A 12514-nucleotide genomic window follows, 5' to 3' on the forward strand; every position below is an offset into this window, starting at 1 on the left:
ATCAATAGGTAGTATCAATAGGTATTTAAGCTTTTTAAGTTCTCTATTTATGCTTACTTAGTACTTCTGTACTGTTATGTTATAACCTGCAGTAACAGTACATCATCCTCATCTGTAACTAGATGTTATAACCTGCAGTAACAGTACATCATCCTCATCTGTAACTAGATGTTATAACCTGCAGTAACAGTACATCATCCTCCCCTATAACTTCATTTTATAACCTGCAGTAACAGTGCATCATCCTCCCCTATAACTAGATGTTATAACCTGCCGTAACAGTACATCCTCCCCTATAACTAGATGTTATAACCTGCAGTAACAGTACATCATCCTCCCCTGTAACTTCATGTTATAACCTGCAGTAACAGTACATCCTCCTCCCCTATAACTTAATTTTATAACCTGCAGTAACAGTGCATCATCCTCCCCTATAACTAGATGTTATAACCTGCCGTAACAGTACATCCTCCCCTATAACTAAATGGTATAACATGCAGTAACAGTGCATCCTCCTCCCCTCTAACTTAATTTTACAACCTGCAGTAACAGTACATCCTCCTCCCCTATAACTTAATTTTACAACCTGCAGTAACAGTGCATCATCCTCCCCTATAACTAGATGTTATAACCTGCCGTAACAGTACATCCTCCCCTATAACTAGATGTTATAACCTGCAGTAACAGTACATCCTCCCCTATAACTAGATGTTATAACCTGCCGTAACAGTACATCCTCCCCTATAACTAAATGGTATAACATGCAGTAACAGTGCATCCTCCTCCCCTATAACTTAATTTTATAACCTGCAGTAACAGTGCATCATCCTCCCCTATAACTAGATGTTATAACCTGCCGTAAGAGTAAATCCTCCTCCATTCCTAAATGGTATGTCCACCCTCGGTAACAGTCACTTTGTCACTAGACACTTTGTCTAACATTCTTGGCTCCATCTCTCAGTCTCTCTCCATCTTTCACTTGGCAATAAGCCCCCATTGGATCATTTAGCATATACTGTAATACCGGGTGGCATTGTGTAAGTGAGAAACACACAAACCAGAGAAACCCTACACACCAGATGTCCCATTTAGCTCCGAGTACTGCTCCCACACTTCTGAATAGTTAGAACGATCCCACTGGGACGGGAGTGGGAGGGAGAGGAGTAGGATGGAGTTTTTCAGAGAGTGAGATAGAGAGAGGGAGAGAGGATACCGTTTTGGGAGACCGGGAGTCTTTAAAGGAGAAAGAGAGAGAGAGGGTGAGAGACTGGAGGAGAGGAACGGGAGGGGGAAACCAAGAATGGTGCTGCATTGTTTTGCAGCCGTTTAACAGGCTCCTAATAAAATCTGCTATTTGGTGTGTGTTTTTTTTCCACTGATCTTAATGTTTTTAGTAAATATCGTTTCTACCTTCATTTCCTTTGACCCAAAAGAGCTTCTGTACTTCGGATGAAGATTTTCTACTTCATCGTGTCGAAAGCACAAGACATGCTGCTCACCCCGGAGCTTGGCCCTAATCCCCTGAGACTGGAAAAGGGAAAAAGGTGACGAAACTACGTCGGTGAATCCGTCTCTACCATCCGTTCTATTGGCGAATGCGCAATCACTGGACGAGCAAACTGGACGAGCTCCGTTCGAGACCATCCGATCAACGGAACCTGAAGAACTGTAATGTTCTATGTTTCTCGGAGTCGCGGCTGAACAAGGACATGGGAAAATGTATGCCTTGCTGGTTTTTCAATGGGTCGGCAGGACAGAACGGCAGCATCGGGGAAGCTCAAATGGGGGAGATGTGTATTTTTTTTGTTGTTGCAACAGCTGGTGCACAATCTCTGATATTAAGGAAATCTCGAGGTTCTGCTCACCTGTGTTAGAAAACCTCATGATAAGCCTTAGACCGTAGTATTTACCAAGATATATTTTTCATAGCTGTCTATTTACCCAAACAAACCCAAACAAACCGATGCTGGCACTAAGACCAAACTCAACGAGCTGCATACGGCCATCAGCAAACAATGCTCATCCCGAAGCGGCGCTCCTAGTGGCAGGATATTTTAATGCAGGACAAAAAATGAAATCTATTTTACCTCAGTTCTACCATCATGTCAATCTAGCTCATCTTTACTCCACGCAAAGCTCTACCTCGTCCTCCAGTGGTCAAATCTGACCATAACGACAAACAAATACTCAAACAGGAAGTACCAGTGATGTGGTGAATACGGAAGTGGTCAGATGATGTAGATGCATAAGCTACAGGACTGTTTAGCACAGACTGGAATATGTTACGTGATTCATCCGATAGCATTGAGGAGTATACCACCTCAGTCACCGGCTTCATCAATAAGTGCATCGATGACGTCGTCCCCACAGTGACCGTACGTACATATCCCAACCAGAATCCATGGATTACAGGTAACATCAGCACTGAGATAAAGGGTCAGTCAAGTTGTCGCTTTCAAAGAGCGGGGCACTAATCTGGACGCTTATAAGAAAACCCACTACGCACTCTGACGAACCATCAAACAGAAAAAGCATCAATACAGGACTAAGATTGAATCCTACTTCACCGGCTCTGACACTCGTCGCATGTGGCAGGGCTTGCAAACTATCACAGGCTACAAAGGGAAACCCAGCCATGAGCTTCCCAGTGACGCAAGCCTACCAGGTGAGCTAAATGCCTTCTAAGCTTGCTTCAAGGCAAGCAACACTGAACCATGTATGAGAGTACCAGCTGTTCCGGACAACTATGTGATCACACTCTCCATGGTTGATGTGAGTAAGACCTTTAAACAGGTAAACGTTCAAACAGAAGCAGATGAATTACCAGGAGATTGAGATTCGTTGCATCCTGTTTCCATTGATCATCCTTGAGATGTTTCTACAACTTGATTGGAGTCCACCTGTTGTAAACTCAATTAATTGGACATGATTTGGAAAATCAAAAACCAAGCCATGAGGTCATGAGCCATGAGGGCAAAGGAATTATCCGTAGAGCTCTGAGACACTGATCTGAGGAAGGGTACCAAAAAATGTCTGCAGCAATGAAGGTCCCCAAGAACACAGTGGCCTCCATAATTCTTAAATGTAAGAAGTTTGGAACTACCAAGACTCTTCCTAGAGATGACCGCCCGGCCAAACTGAACAATCGGGGGAGAAGGGCCTTGGTCAGGGAGCTAACCAAGAACCCAATGGTCACTCTGACAGAGCTCCAGTTCCTCTGCGAAGATGGGAGTACCTTCCAGAAGGACAACCATCTCTGCAGCACTCCACCAATCAGGCCTTTATGGTAGAGGGGCCAGACAGAAGCCACTCCACAGTAAAAGACACATGACAGCCCGCTAGGAGTTTGCCAAAAGGCACCTAAAGGACTCTCAGACCATGAGAAACAAGATTCTCTGGTCTAATGAAACCATTATTAAACTCTTTGGCCTGAATGTCAAATGTCACATCTGGAGGAAACCTGGCACCATCCTTACAGTGAAGCAAGGTGGTGGCAGCATCATGCTGTGGGGATGCTTTTCAGTGATAGGGACTGGGAGACTAGTCAGGATCGAGGGAAAGATGAACGGAGCAAAGAACAGAGAGATCCTTGATGAAAACCTACTTCAGAGCGCTCAGGACCTTAGACTGGTGTGAAGATTCACCTTCCAACAGGACAAAGGAACCTACGCACACAGCCAAGACAACGCAGGAGTGGCTTCGGGACAAGTCTCTGAATTTTCTTGAGTGGCCCAGCCAGAGCCTGGACTTGAACCCGATCAAACATCTCTGGAGAGACCTGAAAATAGCTGTTTAGCAACGCTCTCCATCCAACCTGACAGAGCTTGAGAGGATCTTTATTAATTTAATTATTTATGTGGGACAATTCACGTGAATCAACATCAATATTACAATTATGCAACATCCACGTAAATGTGCCGGGGTATGTAAAAAAAAATGAATATGCATACGTAGACCCAGGGCAGTTAAGGACAATTACACAATACAAATACACACTAAAACAATACAAAATACCGATACATTACATCCAATAATATATCATATATAATTCTAACGACAACAACATCATCAACTGTCATCTTACATATGAGGAACCACAGATAACTAATGTGTACAGATTTGGATAGATTTTAGCCATGTTTTCAATTTAAATTTGCATAAATGTGCAATAATCAGTGCAGCTACTCAAGTCCATGGGCATTGCATTCCATTATATTGAAGCTCTGACAGAGAAGGCCGATGACCGATTTTACTGTGTCGAAAAGGGACTGCGCAAGCCCCTCTAGTTACTGCCCTTGTTATCCCGGAAGTGCTTTCCTTCAGCATGATATGCCGGCATAGAGGTGGAGGGGCAAGACCCAGGGTTTGCATCTACATACTGCTTAAAACTATCCAGACAAAATAAATTATGTTTGTGAATGATGTGACAATGTTGGTAATTGTTCGGTTTGTATTAAAAATCATAAGTGTTTGTTTGTAGAGTGATTCAATTGGTTTCAGAGTAGTAGCTCCTGTTTGTGACCAGCTTGTGAGACAATATCTCAGATGTGAGAAGATCACAGCATGCAGGAGGCAGGGCCTCCTGAGGAAGTAAAGGTCTTACCAACCTAAAGTTGGATAATACAAACTTGACCATGTTTAACCACCTTCTTCACATGTTTCTTAAATGTCAAGTTGGAGTTCAAAATGACACCAAGACACAACTTTCAGATTCTCCCCAAATAGCAAGAACAGCTGGTTGTGAAGAATCAAATGATTTCTTAGAGAAGTACATGCAAACAGCCTTGTCAATATTTAAATGCAGGCAATAATTAGTCATCCATTGAGAAACATGTACCATAGCTTCAGTTAACTTGTTAGCAACTTTTGTGTATGTACAGGACTGTATCGTCTGCATACATCTGCATTGTTGGCAAGCAAGTGGGAGATCATTTATATATATGGTAAACAGAAGGGAGCCTAATATTGACCCTTGTGGGACCCCACTGTTATAGTAAAGAGAGTCCGACTGAGTTTTCCCCAAACAAACTCTTTGACTTGTCAGAACTCTTTGACTTATAGTTCTAGTGGGTCTGTAACCATAGTGATTAAACCTATAGTTCTAGTGGGTCTAGGAATACATCCAACTAATGACTTCAGTGGACACATTAAGGGAGGATAGTTTGGATAGGACCTCATGATTCACAGTATCAAAGGCCTTTTTAAGATCCAAACAGACTGACTTCACCATCTATGTCCAGTTTAGATTTAATGCACTCCAGGAAAAAGCAATTGGCTGTTTCGGTAGAATGGGTAGTTCTGAATCCAAATTGCATGTGATGTATGGAGTTGCCCTGAATGAGGTGATCAGTCAGATGATCAGCCACCCGTCTTTCAGCTACTTTTCATGGCACTGGAAGAACACTTACAGGTGGGTAATTTTCCACCAGTGTTGGGTCACCAGATGGTAAAACAGGTACCACTGCAGCAGACTTCCAAGCATCGGGGAAGAACTCATATTTGATGGACAGACTAACTAGTTGTACAATAAGGGCTATCAGAGAACATTTGTGTCTCTTTAGGAATGCAGTGTCTAAACCAAATACATATTTTGTTCTAGAGCTCCTGAAGAAGCTAATAATATTGTCCACTGCTGACACTGCTGAGATTTCAGGAATTCGGACATTTTGTAAAATTATTATCTATGGGAGTGAGAACTGTGGTCTTGGTTGAAAATATTTAGTTAAAGGTGGTGGATATGAAATTCAGGATGTTTTTGGGGGCCTTTTCAGCTCCTCTCCTTGGTAGTTTATTGAGATTTTCCCAGAGAACAATGGGAAAAACACACCATACATAAATAAAAGTAATTTAAAAATATATATTTTTGCCTTTTCATTATGGGGTATTGTGTGAAGATTGATGAGAATATCTCACTGGTCTCACTGGTCACCCCCAAAGCCAATTCCTCCTTTGGTCGTCTTTCCTTACAGTTCTCTGCTGCCAATGACTGGAACGGACTGCAAAAATCTCTGAAGCTGGAGACTCATATCTCCCTCACTAGCTTTAAGCACCAGCTGTCAGAGCAGCTCACAGATCACTGCACCTGTACATAGCTCATCTGTAAATAGCCCATCTATCTACCTACCTCATCCCCATACTGTATTTATTTATTTATCTCCATCTCCTTTGCACCCCAGTATCTCTACTTCCACATTCATCTTCTGCACATGTACCATTCCAGTGTTTAATTGCTATGTTGTAATTACTTCGCCACTATGGCCTATTTATTGCCTTAACTCCCTTATCTTACCTCATTTGCACTCACTGTATATAGACTTTTTGTTTTCTTTTGTTCTACTGTATTATATTATTATCGGCCTGGCAACGTCGACGCTCGTTGGCGCACGAGCAATGTGCATGCAATGATTGAATAATATGTATGTGTACATTTATTTTGCAAAACTCGCTCACGTGACACATCCGGTTTGGGCAGCGTCTAAGGACCCTGGGACTGAACATCACCTTCTGCAACTGGATCCTGGACTTTCTGACAGGCCGCCCCCAGGTGGTAAAGGGTAGGCAACAACACATCCGCCACGCTGACCCTCAACACTGGGGCCCCTCAATGGTGTGTGCTTAGTCCCCTCCTGTACTCCCTGTGCACCCACGACCGCGTGGGCAGGCAAGACTCCAACACCATCATTAAATTTAGCTGACGATACGACGGTGGTAGTCCTGATCACCGACGATGATGAAACAGGAGGTCAGACATCTGGCTAGTTTAGTGGCAGGTCAACAACCTCGCCCTCAATGTCAGCAGAACAATGGAGCTTATCGTGGACTACGGGAAACCGAGGACCGAGCACGCCCCCATTCACATCTACGGGCTGTAGTGGAGTGGGTAGAGAGCTTCAAGTTCCATGGTGTCCACATCACTAAGGATCTTTCATGGTCCACACCTTCTAACACAGTCGTGAAGAGGGCATGACAACACCTCTTCCCCCCCCCAAGGAGGATGAAAAGATTTGGAATGGGTCCTCAGATCCTCAAAGTTCTACAGCTGCACCATAGAGAGCACCGCCTGGTATGGCAGCTGCTTGACATCCGACTGCAAGGCGCTACAGAGTACATCACGAGTTCCCTGCCTTAGAGGAGAGAGAAGGAAAGAGACTTGAGGAGACCTAGAAGAGTCTGAACAGACTCACAACATGAGAGACGCAACAGGGGAGAGAGGATTTACCAAGCACACACACACACACAATCACACACACAAACACACACACACACACACACACACACACACAGAGGACTAAGCGTTGTGGGTGTACTGATCATAAAACTGTCATCACCCAGCTGCTACTGCTGTGCTTGTGTGTGTGTGTGTGTGTGTGTGTGTGTGTGTGTGTGTGTGTGTGTGTGTGTGTGTGTGTGTGTGTGTGTGTGTGTGTGTGTGTGTGTGTGTGTGTGTGTGTGTGTGTGTGTGTCCTCCAGGTAATACATAGTAACTCTGCAGAGGATGCATAGGGATTTGCTTCCTAATTAATTTGTCAGAAGTACATTACTTCCAGTTGGTGGGTTGATTAAAAAACAATATTAATTTGAATTAACTAGATTCATAATTTAATTCCTATCTATTTGTAATTATTGCTCAGTGAAGTTTTACATCTGGGATGGGTTGGATGGCTGCCTGGTGATTGGTTGTAACACATACGAACAGGCCTTATGGTGTGACAAGGTAGAACCTGGTGATTGGTTGCGACACACCGACACTTTCGGCACGACAACAACGCTACGCCCTCAGGAGGCTGAAAAGGTTTGAAATGGGTCCTCAGATGTTCAAAAAGTTATACAGCTGCACCGTCGAGAGCATCTTGACCGGTTGCATCACCGCCTGGTATGGCGACTGCTCGGCATCTGACTGTAAGATGCTACAGAGGGTTGTGCCTTACGGCCCAGTACATCACTGGGGCCAAGCTTCCTGCCATCCGGGACCTCTATACCAGGCGGTGTCAGAGGAAGGCCACACGGCAAGCGGTACCGATGCACCAAGTCTGGAACCAACAGAACCCTGAACAGCTTCTACCCCCCCAAGCCATAAGACTGATGAAAAGTTAGTTAATTAACCTAATAACTATAACTAGTTAGGTACAGTTTTTTTCACAATCGTTAGGACCCATTTCTCAATACTTAGGTCACTTTTTGCAAAACTCTTCACACAGTTCTCCTACCCAACTTTCAGCTTGACACGGGCAGTTAATTTCACATCCCGAATGCACTAAAACTACCAATTCACTTCATACATGTCTCAAATCCACTCATTCTGCCATAACACTAGCAAAGGTTGTCACCCAACAAGCACACTTTACCTAAACAACACTGAACAACAGGTTAGCGTTACACAATGTTTTCTTTTGTCAAATGTCTTTACAAAACAAGAATGACACCTCTCTACTGATTAGAATACACTGCAGTATATGTTACAGGAATGAATCAGACAAGAATGACACCTCTCTACTGATTAGAATACACTGCAGTATATGTTACAGGAATGAAGCAGACAAGAATGACACCTCTCTACTGATTAGAATACACTGCAGTATATGTTACAGGAATGAATCAGACAAGAATGACACCTCTCTACTGATTAGAATACACTGCAGTATATGTTACAGGAATGAAGCAGACAAGAATGACACCTCTCTACTGTCTAGAATACACTGCAGTATATGTTACAGGAATGAAGCAGACAAGAATGACACCTCTCTACTGATTAGAATACACTGCAGTATATGTTACAGGAATGAAGCAGAAAATAATGACACCTCTCTACTGTCTAGAATACACTGCAGTATATGTTACAGGAATGAAGCAGACAAGAATGACACCTCTCTACTGATTAGAATACACTGCAGTATATGTTACAGGAATGAAGCAGAAAATAATGACACCTCTCTACTGTCTAGAATACACTGCAGTATATGTTACAGGAATGAAGCAGACAAGAATGACACCTCTCTACTGATTAGAATACACTGCAGTATATGTTACAGGAATGAAGCAGAAAATAATGACACCTCTCTACTGTCTAGAATACACTGCAGTATATGTTACAGGAATGAAGCAGACAAGAATGACACCTCTCTACTGATTAGAATACACTGCAGTATATGTTACAGGAATGAAGCAGAAAATAATGACACCTCTCTACTGTCTAGAATACACTACAGTATATGTTACAGGAATGAAGCAGACAAGAATGACACCTCTCTACTGATTAGAATACACTGCAGTATATGTTACAGGAATGAATCAGACAAGAATGACACCTCTCTACTGATTAGAATACACTGCTGTATATGTTACAGGAATGAAGCAGACAAGAATGACACCTCTCTACTGATTAGAATACACTGCAGTATATGTTACAGGAATGAAGCAGACAAGAATGACACCTCTCTACTGATTAGAATACACTGCAGTATATGTTACAGGAATGAATCAGACATGATGCAACATGCTTCAATAGGTTTCATGTCATTTTATGGCATTGAATGATTCCAAAATACAATCATTTGCATATGCAACCATCTACCAATACAGATATAGTAGCAATGCTAGTCAACCCTGTTTTCTGCATTTGACCACAGGTTCACATCCACATTCACATCTTATGTCATCTTGGGCAATACACCTACAGTAGGAAAGAATCCTTTGTCATGCCTGGTCCACGCCTGGCAATCTTCTGCAGATATGTCCAGGCCTCCAGCATTCATTGCGTCCAGGAGGGACATTTGATCATGTGGTTTTAAACCTTCCATCTCCGTGAGGAAACTAATTCCTCTATGGGGTTGAGGAATGTGGAGTAAGGTGGGAGGAAACATAGTTCCTCTATGGGGTTGAGGAATGGAGAGTAAGGTGGGAGGAAACATAGTTCCTCTATGGGGTTGAGGAATGTGGAGTAAGGTGGGAGGAAAAGAGTTCCTCTATGGGGTTGAGGAATGGAGAGTAAGGAAGGAGGAAAAGAGTTCCTCTATGGGGTTGAGGAATGTGGAGTAAGGAAGGAGGAAAAGAGTTCCTCTATGGGGTTGAGGAATGTGGAGTACGGTGAGAGGAAAAGAGTTCCTCTATGGGGTTGAGGAATGGAGAGTAAGGTGGGAGGAAACATAGTTCCTCTATGGGGTTGAGGAATGGAGAGTAAGGTGAGAGGAAACATAGTTCCTCTATGGGGTTGAGGAATGGAGAGTAAGGTGGGAGGAAAAGAGTTCCTCTATGGGGTTGAGGAATGGAGAGTAAGGTGGGAGGAAACATAGTTCCTCTATGGGGTTGAGGAATGGAGAGTAAGGAAGGAGGAAAAGAGTTCCTCTATGGGGTTGAGGAATGTGGAGTAAGGAAGGAGGAAAAGAGTTCCTCTATGGGGTTGAGGAATGGAGAGTAAGGTGGGAGGAAAAGAGTTCCTCTATGGGGTTGAGGAATGTGGAGTAAGGAAGGAGGAAAAGAGTTCCTCTATGGGGTTGAGGAATGTGGAGTAAGGTGGGAGGAAACATAGTTCCTCTATGGGGTTGAGGAATGTGGAGTAAGGAAGGAGGAAAAGAGTTCCTCTATGGGGTTGAGGAATGGAGAGTAAGGTGAGAGGAAACATAGTTCCTCTATGGGGTTGAGGAATGTGGAGTAAGGTGGGAGGAAACATAGTTCCTCTATGGGGTTGAGGAATGTGGAGTAAGGAAGGAGGAAAAGAGTTCCTCTATGGGGTTGAGGAATGGAGAGTAAGGTGGGAGGAAACATAGTTCCTCTATGGGGTTGAGGAATGGAGAGTAAGGTGGGAGGAAAAGAGTTCCTCTATGGGGTTGAGGAATGGAGAGTAAGGTGGGAGGAAAAGAGTTCCTCTATGGGGTTGAGGAATGGAGAGTAAGGTGGGAGGAAACATAGTTCCTCTATGGGGTTGAGGAATGGAGAGTAAGGAAGGAGGAAAAGAGTTCCTCTATGGGGTTGAGGAATGGAGAGTAAGGTGGGAGGAAAAGAGTTCCTCTACGGGGTTGAGGAATGGAGAGTAAGGTGGGAGGAAACATAGTTCCTCTATGGGGTTGAGGAATGGAGAGTAAGGTGAGAGGAAACATAGTTCCTCTATGGGGTTGAGGAATGTGGAGTAAGGAAGGAGGAAAAGAGTTCCTCTATGGGGTTGAGGAATGGAGAGTAAGGTGAGAGGAAACATAGTTCCTCTATGGGGTTGAGGAATGTGGAGTAAGGAAGGAGGAAAAGAGTTCCTCTATGGGGTTGAGGAATGTGGAGTAAGGAAGGAGGAAAAGAGTTCCTCTATGGGGTTGAGGAATGTGGAGTAAGGAAGGAGGAAAAGAGTTCCTCTATGGGGTTGAGGAATGGAGAGTAAGGTGGGAGGAAAAGAGTTCCTCTACGGGGTTGAGGAATGGAGAGTAAGGTGGGAGGAAACATAGTTCCTCTATGGGGTTGAGGAATGGAGAGTAAGGTGAGAGGAAACATAGTTCCTCTATGGGGTTGAGGAATGTGGAGTAAGGAAGGAGGAAAAGAGTTCCTCTATGGGGTTGAGGAATGGAGAGTAAGGTGAGAGGAAACATAGTTCCTCTATGGGGTTGAGGAATGGAGAGTAAGGTGAGAGGAAACATAGTTCCTCTATGGGGTTGAGGAATGGAGAGTAAGGAAGGAGGAAAAGAGTTCCTCTATGGGGTTGAGGAATGTGGAGTAAGGAAGGAGGAAAAGAGTTCCTCTATGGGGTTGAGGAATGGAGAGTAAGGTGGGAGGAAAAGAGTTCCTCTATGGGGTTGAGGAATGGAGAGTAAGGTGGGAGGAAAAGAGTTCCTCTATGGGGTTGAGGAATGGAGAGTAAGGAAGGAGGAAAAGAGTTCCTCTATGGGGTTGAGGAATGGAGAGTAAGGAAGGAGGAAAAGAGTTCCTCTATGGGGTTGAGGAATGGAGAGTAAGGTGGGAGGAAACATAGTTCCTCTATGGGGTTGAGGAATGGAGAGTAAGGAAGGAGGAAAAGAGTTCCTCTATGGGGTTGAGGAATGGAGAGTAAGGAAGGAGGAAAAGAGTTCCTCTATGGGGTTGAGGAATGGAGAGTAAGGTGGGAGGAAAAGAGTTCCTCTATGGGGTTGAGGAATGTGGAGTACGGTGAGAGGAAACATAGTTCCTCTATGGGGTTGAGGAATGTGGAGTAAGGTGGGAGGAAAAGAGTTCCTCTATGGGGTTGAGGAATGGAGAGTAAGGTGAGAGGAAACATAGTTCCTCTATGGGGTTGAGGAATGTGGAGTAAGGTGGGAGGAAACATAGTTCCTCTATGGGGTTGAGGAATGGAGAGTAAGGTGAGAGGAAACATAGTTCCTCTATGGGGTTGAGGAATGGAGAGTAAGGTGGGAGGAAACATAGTTCCTCTATGGGGTTGAGGAATGGAGAGTAAGGAAGGAGGAAAAGAGTTCCTCTATGGGGTTGAGGAATGGAGAGTAAGGAAGGAGGAAAAGAGTTCCTCTATGGGGTTGAGGAATGGAGAGTAAGGTGGGAGGAAAAG

General features: G+C 44.0%; 1 protein-coding gene across 1 annotated transcript in view; it reads left to right on the forward strand.

The window, feature by feature from the left end:
• Positions 1-12514, forward strand: part of LOC118944840 (receptor-type tyrosine-protein phosphatase mu) — a 539275-nt gene that overhangs the window by 456189 nt on the left and 70572 nt on the right. The window lies entirely within an intron of this gene.

The sequence above is a fragment of the Oncorhynchus mykiss genome, chromosome 28, assembly GCF_057628025.1.
Source record: "Oncorhynchus mykiss isolate SJ-2025 chromosome 28, ASM5762802v1, whole genome shotgun sequence".
Lineage (NCBI taxonomy): Eukaryota > Metazoa > Chordata > Actinopteri > Salmoniformes > Salmonidae > Oncorhynchus > Oncorhynchus mykiss.